We start from the raw sequence: 16,259 nt of genomic DNA on the forward strand, positions 1-16,259 counted from the left end.
GCGTAAATAACTCCAAAAACAGTATTACCAACTTCACTTATTATAAACAAGATTTATTTCTGTCATAAGTGTAAAAAGTTCTTATTGAGATTAACAGAGGTGTTGATGGTTTATTGAAAATAATAGTTTAGTTTGATGTCACTATTATGGTGATCAGTACTTAGGCAGTATGACTCTTTCATTTACGGTTCATTTAACTGCTGTAGCTATATTTGTTACAGCGAAAACAGTGAGAGACAAATGTCATCAGGTGATCTTGGTCACTTACTAATATTAGATCTTTCCTCATGTAGTAATCTGATCAGCTTGTTTTATCTGGAGTTGAATCTATGCAATTAATTTAATATTAGTGACTATAGCAGATGCAATGCATAAGATCATACAAATGTATATCATATTTTGTCTGTTCTTTTTAAATTACATTGTTAATGAACCAGAGAAAGCTTAGACACACAAAGACCTCAAGAATTACTGTATGAATCTCAACAATGATGACATGCTTCATGCCACAGTGCATTCTGGGTGACATGGATGAGTTTTGCGTGATGTACCCAGAATACATTGCAGCATGAAGCATGTCACCATTGAGATTCATACACTGAATCCTGATGTTTGTGTGATATGTAACTAACACTATACATTAGATTTGATGAAAACGGGTAAACAGACCACATATGTGATGATGTGTTAATCACCAGCAAGCAACCAGCACCATCAAACAACATGTTATCTTGCCACAATAAAGATTACAGCAGTTAAAGAACAACACTGATAAGTCAAGTGTCAAATTGCACAACTAAAACCAACACTTATCACCATTATGGTGACATCAACCCAAACCATTACTTTAACCTGTTAACTGTCACCCGTCCGCTCTGTGGGACGCCTACATTTACTTCACTATATTACAATTAAATCTAATCTAATCTTGACAAACTATATATCGCTGGAAAGGTCTAAGACTCCCAAATATATTTTTTATCAATGTTTTTTGTTAAAAATTATGTAGGAAAAGTAATAGATTAATTTATGACAAGAGTGCACCCTCAAAAATCTACATTATAACAGGAATTTTGACCTTTGTTAAAAAAACAAGACTTCTTTGTTGCCTTTTTCTCTATCACATTTTAGAAATCATGAGAAATTATATATCAACTGAAAACTTAAAATCTCAAAATTTCATCCTTCAGACATTGCATGTTAATGGTACATCAAAATCATGTTTCAAAATGTTTTCATTCATGAATAATACAAATTTAAGTTTGGATCGTGCACTACAAAGTCAATGTTCAAAAATATGAGTGACAGTTAAGGGGTTAAACAAGGCAAGGCATCCAAGTGCTTCTCACGGCATCTGCTTAAATCTTAATTAGAATGTTAGGGGATAATGTTCTAATAATGTTATTAATAGAAATTTTTAGAATGTTTTTAGAGAACGTTATCCTATCTTTTGAGAGAACGTTCTGGGAACAATAATAAAATTACCCGCTAAAAACATTGTTAGAACAATCATGGTAATATTCTTAGAACATTTTTAGAACAAATTTTTTTTAGCTGGGATATGACTGACGGCGACAGGTTTAATATTTACTATCTGTTAATATTTTAATGTTGATGCAATTAGTTCATTTTGTGGTCTTGTTGAAGACACAGATGCCCTTTTATTGTTATTGTAGTTTAAGTAATATAATTTGTGTGTTTTGTTTTTTTTCATACTGCATATAGTAGGGAAGTATGCAATTTCGGATGCAGCCATAGTGAATCAGATTAACAATGAACAGCTGAACATTATAATGAAGGCTTTGTAAACTGCACAGTTTTAGCTTTTTAAACAACACACTCTGTCCTACACCTGCTATTGGATTTCCTATCATGTTTGTCTATGAAAGACGATTGAACCAATCAGAGTAGGTGTGGTACACGTGCAGCCCCGCCTCGATCTGCAGAGTGCAGCCGCGTGTACTTGAGTATGGCGGTCCGATGAGATCTTTAATATGACCTTGTAACATGCACTCGTCTCACTGAACGTCTCACTGACGTCTTGATTTTTTGCTATTAAATCCATTCATTTTAAGACGCAGACGAGGCCTAAACGTCACGCAGACGTCACGTAAATCACGTGTGGCAGTGAAGTGTCGAGTCAGACGTTCACGCGTGATTCACGTGTAGCAGTGAAGTTATTTATTTATTTTTTCCCTAACACGGATCCTCACACGGTCCTCACACGGCTCATTGCTGTGTGTGAGGCAATGCACAATTTACTTGCACCTTCATTCACTGTTCTCAATGGACGTGACATTTCCGTCTGCATTATAACGTGACATCTCAGTCTGCATTATAACGTGACGTCTGCATCTGACTTTTTTTTTTTTTTTTTTGTGATTGGGGTTTTTTAGTGAGTCTTTTTCCCGGCCAATTCAATGTAGATTAATTATTCAGTTTATTTTTATGAAATCCTTTTTGAAATTACTTTTTAGGGTTATTTTGTTTTTATCTTTTTACATTTTTAATGTAGCCTACAGCACTTGATCGTCTTGATGGCCGACCCATCGATCGCAATCGGCTGCTAGATCTGAGACTGTTGCTGTAAAATAATAAAGGCTGTAAAATACATTATGCCTGATTAATGTTCAATTTTTCAAGCACCTCTCTTCTTATATTTTAAATTTAAAATCTAAATTAGGATTATAATATAATTTTATTATTCAATATTTATTTTCCTTTTTTTTTTATGTAAGCTTTTATTCAGCAATAATGTTAAATTATAAAGATATCTATATTTTGAATAATAATCTGCCAGGATACACGAATCAATCCTGTAAAAATATCATAGAAAAATATTAAGCAGCACAATTTTTTCCGACATTGAAAATACAGTGAAGGACCATGTCTCAAAGAAGACTGGAGTAATGATGGTGAGTATAGGCTGATATTTATTTATTTATTTATTTATTTAATTGTCGTGTCCTTGATCGTTATCGTTGAGAAAACCTAAGATAAGCTTATTTTAAGCTTGATGAGCAGTGAATTGATATGCTTCACTTTCTGCGTAGTCAGTTCACAGCAGTGATGGAAATTAATATTTTCCAACAAAGGTTATTTTCACCCTTAATGGGCATTTTATATTTTTTCCTAGAAGAGTGCATTATATTTAGAATCAAATTCTTAAATTCAATAAAGTGTCTGCAAAAAAAAAAAAAAAAAATAAAATAAAAAAAAAAATTATACAAATTATATGAAATTCAGGGTTGTTACCAAACCAATAAAAATCATTATAAACAAAATTTATCTTTGCAATGCAGAGGAAACACGCTACATCTGAAGAGGCATTTAGATGTATTTACACACTGTATGCTGTTTTATAACAAAGTTCGGGAGGAACAGTCGCAGTTCATTAACCTGATTAACACAAGTGGAGACCAATCAGTAATCAACTCATGACAAGGTATAAATGACAGCAGAACCTATCTCTGTTCATTGACCGTTTTCAGCATCCCGGTTCGCGCTGTCTGTCTTCTCATCACAGACCCGATTTTCCTTCCAGCAAGGAGATCCATACCGGGGATTTTTTCAGAAATGCTACTTTTTCTGACACCCATGATCATTAAACACGGCAGTTGAGCACCATCAAACGTCATCGCGACAGTTGCTCTTCTCGCCAAGCCACACGTCGTGGCCAATAGACCGTGCAAGCCGAGCTTACCTCGCTCGACACCACGCTCGATCCGATCAAGACCGGGCTCTCTTTGAGCGCTGGAATCGCAGCTCCAGCAGGCACCCAACCAGCCCGCTCCTCAGTTCCTACTGCAGCAGCAGCAGGCCTCTCTCACTTCCCGCCGCGGCTCAGCCCTTCACCGCGGCTTTTCCGGCCGAGGCGCAGTTTGAGGCCGCCTCCTCTAGCGGCACAGACCGTGCATCATAAATTAATACATTTTCAGGTGAAGACGCTAAATACAGGTTTTCGGCTAGAAAGTAGTGCGGGAGCCGCGTGGAGATTCGATCACATACGCATGTGGAATTTCAGATCCAAATTGAGTCTCGGATGCGTACAAATATTTACACTTCCACGATTAGACCGTGGGCGAACGCCCGACCGGATGTGATGTATTCTAATCAGATCTATCGGTGCGAGGTCAGAATTACCTATATCTTGTTAACTATTATTAAATGTATTTAAATTATAAATATTAGAAATAAAAAGGAAAATAATATATTACAATATATCACAATAATCGTAAGGGGGACCCTGTTAATTTTTACAAGCAGCATCTGAAAACATATTTTCTCTCTGTTATCTCGGTCAGTGTCATGTACTTGTCGAGGTACGGCCACGGCGACTCACTCCTCGGGATTAAATGTTCTCCGACCTCATCCTATGCCATAATTTCATCAAATAATTTTTTGCGTGACTGGCCAAGGAGTGGTACCATCCGGAGCAGAAGGTGGCGGTAATGCATCATAAAGATGATTGGTTGCTATCCACCTTAAACGCGAACAAGAGCGTCACTACTGATCCAGGATCAGCGATATTAGCAGTTGTATTTCCCGATTTGAGTTTGAGCTTCAGAAATGCTTGCGAATGTAGCTTGTGTGGAAGCTACCGCACTACTTGGTAAAAGTAGCTTCGCTACTGCAAAGCTATTCGATTCAGAAAGTAGCGAAGCTACGACCAAGCTACTGAGAAATGTAGTCAAACTAGCTTCGCTGCTTGTAGCGACGCTACTGCCCAACACTGATTATTAATTTTACCATGTTGAACACGTCAAGGTAACAGTTGCTGCACGACCAGTATGCGACAATCGTTTCCAAATGCCGTGTGCTGTGGAAAGGAGGCTTAAAGTTGTTAAATGAGGCTATGACGTAGTCATCATCCACACGGAAATGTCCAAAGATATTACCTGCCTTACCGTGCACGTTTAAACCTCACTGAGGTTTTACAGACATAAGTTTCATTCAACTATTCTGGCAGGACCAATTTATTTAGGGGCATATTTCACCATCTACTGGCGTGATCACTACCCTCGTTTTGCCGCAGGACAGCAGTGTGAGTAAAATTCTGTTGTCTTTCTAGGACTGTAATATGAAAAGCATGCAAGTAAATATCTTTAGAATTGCTTGGAAGTGAATAGCACATAACTGCAATTAATGTTATTGCCATAATCATGTCTTGGTATGTTTTACAGACATAATGATATTCATTGTATAATGACATTCATAGTTTTCAGAAGCCTCTGTTTCCACAGTCTATACTACAACGTGAAACCAGTGTTCCAAATGTATCCATTAGGACTAGTGACGTGTCGTCCATGAACGAATCGTTCTTTTGAACAAATCTTTTAGCTGAACGAATCTTTTAGGTGAACGAATCGCTCATGTTATCCACTGACTCATATTTCTCGTTCAATGAAGTTTCTCCCTCCATAGCAGCGCGGCGCTATAAGCAGCGCATGCGCAGCTCAGTGAACCGGGTAACAACCATTTCATCCTGTCAAAGAATTACTCAACCTCGAGCCGATAGCCTTCGAGTACGAGGTGACAGAGTATGTGATTCGTTGAATGTAGTAACGAATACGCCCTTCAATGAACGAGTTTCATATGAGTCTGAACTAGATCTAGAGATCTTATCGTTCGTGAGTGAAATTACTGAACTGGCACACATGTCATTCGTGAACGAACTGAATGAACGGATACATGTCGTTCGTGAATGAAATGAACTGGCACATAGCTTACCTTGTTCGTGAACGAAATTAGAGTAAACCGGGTTAGTCTGCTACTTAGCATGTCAATCTCGAAAATGCAAAGCGCAGTTATAGGTACAGTAGCCTACTGTGCACATACGCTCGTTTTGATATTTAGCAACTCCACGTTTAATCCATAGACCGTAAAAGAAAGGTTTAATCCCCGATTTATGGATGTGAATTTATAATATACAAACTGTTTGACCAAACAATTAAAACGCTAATTAGGCAAGAAACCTTGTGCTTTGTTCATCTGAACAACTCAATTAGACTTTATATATTGAATGCGATTACACACACATTTTAATAAAGCCAGATCAGCTTTTGTAACAAGTGAACGCGTTCGTTGACTTAAGACATAATACACTCTTTTTTTTTTTCCGCCTGGTGGCACATTTTGCGTAAAACGAAGAAATCATCACTGGACGAATCTGAATGAATCATTTTGGTGAATGAACTGAAAATGAACGAATCTCTAGAAAGAATCATAATTTCCACCACTAATTAGTGCTGCAACGACGCGTCGACATCATCGTTTACGTCGACTACAAAATACATTGACGCGTGTGAAATGCGTGAACGCGTCACACTGTTTACATCTCGCATAATTGCATACTGCGAATAATAGAATGCAACTTTCTTCACAAACCGAGACCACTGTTATTAAAAGTATGAGAATACTTTAAACAGAGGACAAATAAAATGGCTCTTTGTTCCCTTTGCAAAACCGATATGGTGTACCACGGCAGCACAACTGCGATGAGCGAGCACCTCAGAGAAAACATCTAGGCGCTCTCCGGTGTCTCCATGCAGTTTAACTGGTTACCCTGTGATCTGGTGACCAACTTCCCGGTTCAGGTCTGATATTCTTGCGCTGCGGCATTCTGAAAAGTTGAGATATTTTCAACTCGATGCGGTGCGGACGCGCTGAAAAAAAAAAAAAGAAAAAAAAGAAAAAAAAAAAAAAAAAAAAATAATAATAATAAAATAAATAAATAAATATATATATATATATTATACATATATTATCTGCTCTGTTTCCCCCCGCATGTCCAGCGAGCACAAGTTTGTCAGCAGACGCAGTAAATATTTATTCGTTTCCACTGCCCGTCCAGCGAGCACCAGTCTCTCAGCGGACGCAGTCAATATTTATCCGTTTCCACTGTCCGTCCAGCGAGCTCCAGTCTCTCAGCGGACGCAGTAAATATTTATTCGTTTCCACTGTCCGTCCAGCGAGCACCAGTCTCTCAGCGGACGCAGTAAATATTTATTCGTTTCCACTGTCCGTCCAGCGAGCACCAGTCTCTCAGCGGACGCAGCAAATATTTATTCGTTTCCACTGTCCGTCCAGCGAGCACCAGTCTCTCAGCGGACGCAGTAAATATTTATTCGTTTCCACTGCCCGTCCAGCGAGCACCAGTCTCTCAGCGGACGCAGTAAATATTTATTCGTTTCCACTGTCCGTCCAGCGAGCACCAGTCTCTCAGCGGACGCAGTAAATATTATCCGTTTCGACTGCCCGTCCAGCGAGCACCAGTCTCTCAGCGGACGCAGCAAATATTTATTCGTTTCCACTGCCCGTCCAGCGAGCACCAGTCTCTCAGCGGACGCAGTAAATATTTATCAGTTTCCACTGTCCGTCCAGCGAGCACCAGTCTCTCAGCGGACGCAGTAAATATTTATTCGTTTCCACTGTCCGTCCAGCGAGCACCAGTCTCTCAGCGGACGCAGTAAATATTATCCGTTTCGACTGCCCGTCCAGCGAGCCTCAGTCTCTCAGCGGACGCAGCAAATATTTATTCGTTTCCACTGTCCGTCCAGCGAGCACCAGTCTCTCAGCGGACGCAGTAAATATTTATTCGTTTCCACTGTCCGTCCAGCGAGCACCAGTCTCTCAGCGGACGCAGTAAATATTTATTCGTTTCCACTGCCCGTCCAGCGAGCACCAGTCTCTCAGCGGACGCAGTAAATATTTATTCGTTTCCACTGTCCGTCCAGCGAGCACCAGTCTCTCAGCGGACGCAGTAAATATTCATTCGTTTCCACTGTCCGTCCAGCGAGCACCAGTCTCTCAGCGGACGCAGTAAATATTTATTCGTTTCCACTGCCCGTCCAGCGAGCCTCAGTCTCTCAGCGGACGCAGCAAATATTTATTCGTTTCCACTGTCCGTCCAGCGAGCACCAGTCTCTCAGCGGACGCAGTAAATATTGATCCGTTTCCACTGTCCGTCCAGCGAGCACCAGTCTCTCAGCGGACGCAGTAAATATTGATCCGTTTCCACTGTCCGTCCAGCGAGCACCAGTCTCTCAGCGGACGCAGTAAATATCTATTTTCATTATTATTTTTCTTTCCTCTGTCTGTCCAGCTAGCCTCAGTCTCCCAGCGGACGCAGAAAATACCTATGTCTCTATCAGTCCGCGAGCACTAGTCTCACAGCGGACTCAATAACATCTATTTTTCCTCTGTTTGTCCAGTGGGCCTCAGTCTCCTAGCCTGGTAATACCAGACTCTGTCTACGAAGCAAAGTGAAGTAGCAGAGTCTGCAATGGCATAATAGAGAAGTGTTTTCTCTCTCGCTAGGGGGCACTTGTCTGAAGTTTAAAATCATTGGTTACCCGTAAGCCAATCAGATACGTTTAGTTATGACGTATGTTATGCGCCTGTACAGCTGCATCGAAGCACAGACATCATGCATCGAACTCAAATCTATGATTGAACTTCCACTGTAAATCTGTTGTTAAACACTCTTCTTGTTCTGGCTTCAGTTTGAAAAAGAGTTGAATGTTCTCCATAACAAAGCGAATTGCATCCCGTGTCTCGTTTCCCATTTCCGCGGTCGTTTCAGTTTTCGATTTCTCTAACCTACAATTAAAACTCTGTGCTTAGCATCTACGTCACGGCTCTCAGCCCGCCCTCTGCTCGTTGATTGGCCCGGCTGTTTCCAGACCGGTGGCAAACCGAAAGCTCTGACGCTGTATCAGACTGAGTACAGAAGCGAAATAAAATTGAGCGGAAGTAGGAAGTCTGTCGTAGTCAGGCTATCAGTCTCCCAGCGGACACCGTAAATACCTATTTTTCCTCTGCCTGTCCAGCGAGCACTAGTCTCTCAGCGGACGCAGTATGCATCCATCTCTTCCTGTTCTTCGTCCAGCAAGCCCAGTCTTCCAGCGGACGCAGGGACATAATTCGTCTCCCATATCTGTCCAGCGAGCCTCAGTCTCCCAGCGGATGCAGTAATATCTATTAGTTTCCCCTGCCTGTCCAGCGAGCACTAGTCTCCCAGCGGACACAGAAATATCTATTGGTGTCCCATGTCTGTCCAGCGAGCGCTAGTCTCTCAGCGGACGCAGTAAATACCTATTCATTTCCTCTACCCGTCCAGCGAGCCTCAGTCTCCCAGTGGACGCAGGAATATAATTTGTTTCCTCTATCTGTCCAGCGAGCCTCAGCCTCCCAGAGGACACATTACGCATCTAGTCAATATATCATTACACCTCGCAGGCAGACGGTGGAGCTTGTCTTCCCGACATCGTAACTGCTTCTTCCAGAGGCATTGCGAGATCTCCTGGTCAACGACCATACTTCTAAAAACGTCAGCCCGCCAAATCTCTGCATTTTGGGGGGTTCGTAGTCCGGCGGCTGTCCTTTTGCTCTCTTGTTTTGGGGGGAGTACTCTGGGTTCGGGCCACTTCCCGAGCTCGGAGCCCTCCACCCGGACAGCACGCCATATACGCATAAACTTACGGTATTAATATACGTAGATGTGAACTCGTGAAATGCTGTTTTATAACAAAGTTCGGGAGGAACAGTCGCAGTTCATTAACCTGATTAACACAAGTGGAGACCAATCAGTAATCAACTCATGACAAGGTATAAATGACAGCAGAACCTATCTCTGTTCATTGACCGTTTTCAGCATCCCTCCTCCACCCCATTTCTCCTCACTTATAGATCCATCTACTCTTACCACAACCGGGGGGAGTACTCTGGGTTCGGGCCACTTCCCGAGCTCGGAGCCCTCCACCCGGACAGCACGCCATATACGCATAAACTTACGGTATTAATATACGTAGATGTGAACTCGTGAATTAATGCAGGACATGAATCATTTAACCTGCAGTTACAAATGCAGAAATAATGTTTTGATATTTTAATCCTAAAACGTTGAATAGCTTACTGATATTTACAATTATAAAGAAAAAGAAAAATGGAAAGGTACTCTAAATGTGAATTGAAAACCGCCAGTAGGTGGCAGAATTTACATTTACATTTAATCATTTAGCAGAAGCTTTTATCCAAAGCGACTTACAAATGAGAACAATAGAAGCAGTCAGGTCAACAAGAGAACAACAACAGAGTACAAGTGCCATGACAAGTCTCAGTTAGTCTAGTATAGAACGCATAGCCAGGTGTATTTAATATTTTTTTTTTTTTTTTTTTTAATCAAATGAAAAAGACAAGAAGAGGAAAAGTACTGGTGTTAGTAGGTTAAGTGCAGGCGAAAAAGATGAGTCTTTAGATGTTTCTTGAAAGTGAGTAAAGACTCCGCTGTACAAATTGAGATTGGGAGGTCATTCCACCAGCTGGGCACAGTCCAGGAAAAGGTCCGTGAGAGTGATTTTGAATTTCTTTGGGATGGCACCACAAGACGTTGTTCACTTGCAGAGCGCAAGCTTCTGGAGGGCACATAGGATTTAACCAGTGAGTTTAGGTAAGTTGGTGCCGTGCCAGTGGTTGTCTTGTAGGCAAGCATCAGTACCTTGAATTTGATGCGAGCAGCTACTGGTAGCCAGTGTAACCTGATGAGGAGGGGAGTAACATGAGCTTTTTTTGGCTCATTGAAGACAACCCTCGCTGCTGCATTCTGGATCATTTGCAGAGGCTTGACAGTACATGCAGGAAGGCCCGCCAGGAGAGCATTACAATAGTCCAGTCTGGAGAGAACAAGAGCTTGGACAAGAAGTTGGGTTGCTTGCTCTGACAGGAAGGGTCTAATCTTCCTAATGTTGTATAAGGCAAACCTGCAGGACCGGGTCGTTGTAGCAATGTGGTCAGTGAAGCTTAACTGATGATCCATCACAACTCCTAGGTTTCTGGCTGTCCTTGAAGGAGTTATGGTTGACGAGCCCAGCTGTATAGAGAAGTTGTGATGAATCAATGGGTTAGCTGGAATCACCAGTAGTTCAGTCTTTGTAAGGTTAAGCTGAAGGTGATGGTCATTCATCCAGCGGGAAATGTCACTCAGACAGGCTGAAATGCGAGCAGCTACCGTCGGGTCATCAGGCTGGAATGAGAAGTAGAGTTGGGTGTCATCAGCATAGCAGTGATAAGAGAAGCCATGCTTCTGAATGACAGATCCTAAAGATGTCATGTAGATGGAGAAGAGAAGTGGTCCAAGTACTGAGCCCTGAGGAACCCCAGTAGCAAGGTGGTGTGACTTTGAAACCTCACCCCTCCAAGACACACTGAAGGATCTGTCAGAGAGGTAGGACTTAACCCACAGGAGAGCAGTTCCAGAGATCCCCATCTTTCTGAGGGTGGACAGGAGAATCTGGTGATTAACAGTGTCAAAAGCAGCAGACAGGTCCAGTAAGATGAGTACCGAGGATTTTGAAGCTGCTCTTGCTAGTCGCAGGGCTTCAGTAACCGAGAGCAGAGCAGTCTCAGTTGAGTGGCCACTTTTGAAGCCAGATTGGTTGCTGTCCAGGAGGTTGTTCTGTCCAAGGAACATAGAAAGCTGGTTGAACACAGCCCGCTCAAGTGTCTTTGCAATGAATGGAAGAAGGGATACCGGTCTGTAGTTTTCAAGAAGCGCTGGATTTAGAGATGGTTTCTTGAGCAGTGGGCTTACCCGAGCCTGCTTGAATGCTAAGGGAAATGTTCCAGATTGAAGAGAGGAGTTGATAATGTGAGTAAGTGAAGGTATGACTGAAGAAGAGATCGCTTGAAGGAGGTGAGTGGGGATAGGATCAAGTGGACAAGTAGTAGGATGATTGGACAGGAGAATTTTGGAGACGTCCATCTCTGAGAGTGGGGAGAAGGAGGATAAAGAGTGTGCATCAGTCATTGTGAAGTTTTCCTCAGTCTGTGGTGTGGAGAATTGTTCACTGATGGATCTCGTCTTATTTGTGAAGAAAGTTGCAAAGTCGTCCGCTGTAAGAGTCGATGGAGGAGGTGGAGGCGGCGGATTAAGAAGAGAAGAGAAAGTCTTGAATAGTGTCCGAGCGTCACAGCAGCTGTTAATTTTGTTGTGGTAGTAGGATGTTTTAGCTGTTAAGACCTTTGCAGAGAAGGAAGAGAGGAGTGACTGATACACACTGAGGTCCGTAGAGTTTTTAGATTTCTGCCATTTCCTCTCTGCAGCCCTGAGTTTAGAGCGATGTTCACGGAGAACCTCGGACAGCCAGGGGGCAGATGGGGCAGTGCGTGCTGGTCTAGACAACAGTGGGCAAAAGTTGTCCAAGCAAGATGTTAAAGTGGAGCAAAGAGTGTCCGTAGCACTGTTCGTGTCCAGAGCAGAAAACTGAGAGAATGGTGGAAGAGAGGATGAAACCACAGCAGATAGGCGAGATGGAGAGAGTGAGCGTAGGTTCCGTCGAAAGGTGACCTGCGTTGGAGTGTGTGCCACTTCAGGAGTAAGTGCTAGGTTAGCAGTAATGAGGAAGTGGTCTGAGGTGTGCAGTGGAGCAACTGAAGAGGTGTCCACAGAGCAACCACGCGTGTAGATGAGGTCAAGTTGGTTGCCCGATTTGTGAGTCGCTGTAGTGGACATTAGCTTGAGATCAAATCAGGTGAGCAGAGTTTTGAAGTCAGCAGCCTGGGGTTTATCTAAGTGGATGTTGAAGTCGCCAAGCAGTACCAGAGGAGTACCATCTTCAGGAAAGTTTGATAGCAGCACATCCAACTCCTCCAAGAAGTTTCCCAGTTGACCTGGATAAATGACCACAAAGTGGATTTTAACAGGGTGGGTTACAGTAATGGCATGTGATTCAAATGAACCAGTACCTGTAGGTGATGGCTGAAGTTCAAATTTCCATTCTTTGGATATAAGGAGACCCGTACCTCCACCCCTCCCAAGAATTACACTATTACAGTTTTTTTCTGATTGCTTAAGCACATTTTTTGTAACTATTGGCTATTTTTGCAAAACTCTAAACACAAATAAGAAAACCTTTCACCCAATTATCAAAACATTGTACTTCTCTTGCAAAAGCGAACACAGCTAGATTAACTCTTCACACCGTAAAAATATCAAACAGTAAACACAAGCCATCATCTACTAAGCACACAATGTGCCAACTACACACTGATGGTACGAATACAAAACACATCTGGCTTTTGCTTTCTCTGTGTACAGATGTCAATTTGAGGTCATACTTTTGTCATAGTGTCATGTAAACATATACAAGGATCCAAACTTCAAGTATTGGTGTTTATTCACACTCATCAAAACCAAGACAAAGTCAGAACACAAAATTTCACCAAAAAAAAAAAAGACGATCAGCCTACATCATGTCGTCTTTCTGGGTCCGGCCACAAAATTTGGTCCACATCGCATGCAATATCCTCCAGTCCAAGACACCGGGGAAAATATCTCCTTGAATGCCGTATCCAGGCCTGACATGATGCCTGGTCAATATCTCCACATGCCTCCTCCATTGCCTGTAAAAGGGCTACCTGTTGATGAGGATGACGGTCGTACACTTTCCAGCGCCAGGCAGAGAAGAACTCCTCGACGGGATTTAAGAATGGAGAGTATGGAGGGAGGTTGAGTGAGTGCCATGAAGGATGGGTGGTCTGTAAACCAGTTGCGGACCAAAGCAGCCCTATGGAAACCAACATTGTCCCATATGATGACATATCGGGTATGCTCTGGTCTCTGAACAGTGAGCATGTCATGTAAGGTGTCCAGGAATGCAATAATGTGTGCAGTGTTCCATGGGCCTATGGTTGCATGATGGTGAACAACACCATTTTGGCTTATAGCTGCACACATGGTTATGTTACCACCACGTTGTCCTGGGACATTGATGATGGCACATTGTCCAGTAATGTTCCTGCCACGTCTCCTAGTTTTACTGAGGTTAAAACCGGCCTCATCTACAAAAAGTAGCTCATGTCCCATGGCATCTGCTTCTAGTTCCATCACTCTCTGGACAAGACAAAACAAATGCAACACATCAGGCCAATGCACAGCACTACAGAATGCACTTCCATATTCAGAACCAATGACACTATAGCTTACCTGCACATAGTCATATCACAGTTGCTTTACACGTTCTGTGTTTCTCTCGAAAGGAACTCTGTAAATTTGCTTCATTCGTATTCTGTGGCGCACAAGTACACGACTTAGTGCAGAAATGCTTACACTGTGTATATTTTGAAAGATGGTGTCATTATCAATTATGCACTGCTGTATTTCGCACAGTCTTATTGCATTATTGGCAATCACCATGTTCACTATATGGGTCTCTTGCTCTGGAGTGAACATTCTTCCTCTGCCCCCAACATCTGGACGTGTAGCAATTCTGTAAAGTAACAATTTCAGTATTTTGCATGTATGGTACTGTTGTGTTTCTCATTAGAGTATGGCAGTGCTACAAAGTACTTAACGAATCTCATTTCGAAATGTCCTAATGATGCTTGCCAAAGTGTAGCGGCTCAAATTAGGCTGAACCCGTTGGCCAGCTTCCCTCGGGGTCATCCCATGGTTGATGACATAGCTCTGATGTCATCAGTTATTCTATTTCTTACTCTTCTTACCCTTTCTCTTTCCCCTCCTCGTCCTCTTCTTGCTCCTCCTTGTCCTCTTCTTCTAACTTCCTCTAACCCTCTCGCTTCTTCACCTCCACGTCCTCTCCCTCGGCCTCCTCTGATTCTCACTCTTCTCACTCTTACTGCTCCTTCCATTGTACTCCACAGACAGCTTACCTGTGACTTATTTATAGTGCTTAGGCTGATTGCAAAGTGAACTTATTATCTAAAAAAGTTTTCACATGTGAAAGTGTGCCAGACAGTGGGCAAAATAGTGTTAATGATAGCCATGCATGTGTATAATTTTGCTAGGAGTGTGTTGGTAATTGAGTGTAAGCAGTGAGTTGTGTTTAAAGTTCTGCAAAAAGAGTGTTGTGCAGTGGATTGTGCCTACAGTTTTGCAAAGTGTGTGTTACAAAATTGCAAACTGAGTGGAAAGCAGTGTTTGTGCTTTAAGTTTTGCAAACTCAGTGAGTGGTTTTGCTATGCGTATTAATAGTTTTAGAAATTGTGCTACAAGAATCACGATTAGCGCTTAAGCATTCAGAAAAACTGTAATAAGTGAGTTATTGATCATTTAAACGGTTGATTAATTCAGGAATCAAACACATTCATGATGCTCAGAGACACAAAACAGCACTGTGCCTCTGTTTGGAATGAGCTATATTTATTGGTGAAATAGAGCAAAAATAGGCAATATGATGTGTCTTAAACAGAAGTCTGTTATTATTGAGTTCTTGTTTAACTGATGTAAAAAAAAATATATATATATATATATATATACCATTTGTTATATTTGCAAGAGAAAATAATGGGTATGAAGGTGCATAAGGGTCCGGGCAGTTTGGAGGCCCGCAAAGCCCAGGGGAACTTTTAGTTGAAACAAGGGAACGAATAGAGCCCTGCACAGCTTATCAGAATTCTAGTCCCGAGTCTGACTGATGCCCTGTCTTTTGCTTTCTCTCTTTCCCATACACAGCTGATGTTGCAGCAATTACAATATTTCAGTTTTGTTTTTTTAATGGCAAAGTGGTCATATCTATTTTCGTTTCTTTATTAAATTATTTTAGAAATATGTTTGGAACATTCGCCTTCCAGCAGCAGGAAGCACAATGAGCATATGTTTGATCAATTTAGCCTTCTTCACAAATCAACAAGGCTTGCCTAAAATAAAATATATGGATAAGAAAGAAAAAGAAAAGAAAAAAAGAAACACACTTCATGCATTTCACCATACTAATTAATTTTTGTACTCTAGATAAATGTGCGCTATTGATGAAAAAAACAAAAAAAAAAAAAACGGAAGAACACAGACGAGACGCAGACGTGACGTTCAGGCAGCCAAACTGTAAAAGTTGCAGACGTAGACGTCACGTTCACAAAGTCGAACTTTAATGTGGCAGACGCAGACGTGACGTTCGGCAGACGCAGACGTCACGTTTGGCAGACGTAGACGTGACGTTCGACAGACGCAGACGTGACGTTCAGTGAGACGAGTGCATGTTACAAGGTCATATTAAAGATATCATCGGAGCGCCATACTTGAGATGGACAGAGCGGTGTGATGGTGATTTGCTGTCCTCTGCTGTAATTCAGCTCTCACTACAACAGGTTTCTATTGACACCCCTTCACACTCTTCATTTCATAAGACATCATTAATGTTTAATTTATCAAGCTAATTACTGACCCTTCAAGAGTTACTGACAGTCAATGCAGAATCTCAGCTAACATCCCCAAATCAGTTGAAGTCTTTACCAGTTTTATT

This window comes from Carassius auratus, unplaced genomic scaffold, assembly GCF_003368295.1.
Source record: "Carassius auratus strain Wakin unplaced genomic scaffold, ASM336829v1 scaf_tig00217029, whole genome shotgun sequence".
NCBI lineage: Eukaryota > Metazoa > Chordata > Actinopteri > Cypriniformes > Cyprinidae > Carassius > Carassius auratus.